This window comes from Dichomitus squalens, assembly GCF_000275845.1.
Source record: "Dichomitus squalens LYAD-421 SS1 unplaced genomic scaffold DICSQscaffold_65, whole genome shotgun sequence".
Lineage (NCBI taxonomy): Eukaryota > Fungi > Basidiomycota > Agaricomycetes > Polyporales > Polyporaceae > Dichomitus > Dichomitus squalens.
The window spans coordinates 32511-34310 of record NW_006766947.1 but is presented as its reverse complement, the minus strand read 5'-3'; positions in this window follow the sequence as shown (position 1 = coordinate 34310).

Sequence of the window (1800 nt, the reverse complement as noted above, 5' to 3'; positions counted from 1 at the left end):
CGATCAAACGGCTGACATCCTGACGAAGGCGCTCCCCTCCGTCAAGGTCAAACATTTTGCTGCCGCCCTTGGTCTCGCACCTGCTTGAGGGGGAGTGTTGGAGTGCGTACGGCGAGGCAAGCGTGGTGCGAGCCTCGGCCGTGTTTCGGGCGGACAAGTCTTGTCGCGCCGTTGACGCGCCTTGTCCCGCCTTGTCCCGCCTTGGCGGATTCACCCCGTTTTGTTTACGAATGCCACGTCTCACTCATCTTGTAGTATGGACGTCTTGTTACAAATGTGTACTTAACTCTTTCGATTCACGTTGGCTCACCTCAGTCCCGCGTATAACGCGTGCTGAGGTGAGCATATGCTTGTTACTTATTCTACGTACTCATACTGATTAATACGCTGTAGTTACATTGCTATAGGTATTACAATATACTAGTCCCGCGTATAACGCGTGCTGAGTTACATTGCTATAAAAGCCACATACGGACTTCGTTCTTCTCAGCACATGTCGAACTGCGCAACACGCAGAATTGTGCCACCATACAATATTCTGAGCTGGATCCCGGCCGCTCCACGACAGTCATACCGCAGTAACGAAGTCCTCTATACCAATATGTATCCTTTAGAGCATGAATATTGTAGTAATCCCGGCGTGTCGGGTCGAGACCCACTTTCTCCGGGGGTTCCACTAGGGGGGCTTGCAAGTGAGACCAGAGACCACAGAACACGTCGCCCACAGTCAGTTGGGCCATATCCTTGTCGTCTTCCCAGGGCCAGATGGCACACCTCAAGGAGCTGACATCCTCATCCTCCAAGCCCTCGATATACACCGAGATCGCATTCCATACTACCGGTGGGCGGTGCAACTTGGTCTCGTGGTGCGAGGCTTCAGGAACCGGCTCCACTGCAGGTTCATCCCAACCTAACGCGGGGTCTGTCAGATCCGACACATTGCGTGGGTCCTTGCCCATGTCCCACGGAAAGGGCGATATGAGAAGGTGATGGAGAGAGAGTTGTGCGTACGGCCCCTTGTAAGCCGACTCTGAAGCGCGGACTACAGTGTAGTCTGGTAGACTGATTTGTGTGGAGAGACCGAACGAATGCCCGGTGTGGTTGCTTCGCAGCTGCTGGCCAAGGACAGGAGAACGGCCAACGTCGTACGCGGGCCAGTCGTTCAGAGGCTAGTCTGGTGCGCGCGGCTGCGGCGCGTGTATTCGCAGGTTGTGGAACGAGGGTGCTGGAGAGCTACTTGCAGACCATACAGTATATCTCGGGAAGAGTGCTGATGGCACGGTCGATTTGGGTTCAGAGGGTCGGGACTGAGCAGGAACTTGAACGCCTGGAGGAATACCGTAGTTGTGGCACGATCTGAAGTCGGAAGTGTGACGCGGGAGCCTCTGCTGTCCAGGTCAGTGCGGTTATACGAGAACTATATATCGGTCATTTCTTGTGCCGTACGTCGAGACAAGGAGGCACAGAACAAGAAGTTGCGCCTCTTCGTTGTCGAGTCGTAACCGCAGGCGCCTCGTGCCACAATAGGCGGATATACTCGCGCGTGGCGCGCGGCCACAGCAGCTGAGAGGTGATCGTGAACACAGCTCTGTCACCTTCACGAGAACTTACTTCGGGGAACCCCGCCCTATACGACTAGCTCACCTGCTGATGAGGAGATGGTGACAATCACCTGATCGCGACAAATCGCGACTCCGCATTCTTCGAGGAAGTACTAACATCTGTCCGCATCAGGCTCAGCCTGTGATGAACAGACTCTATGATACAGATTAATGCCCCTCTGTACTCGACACTACACCA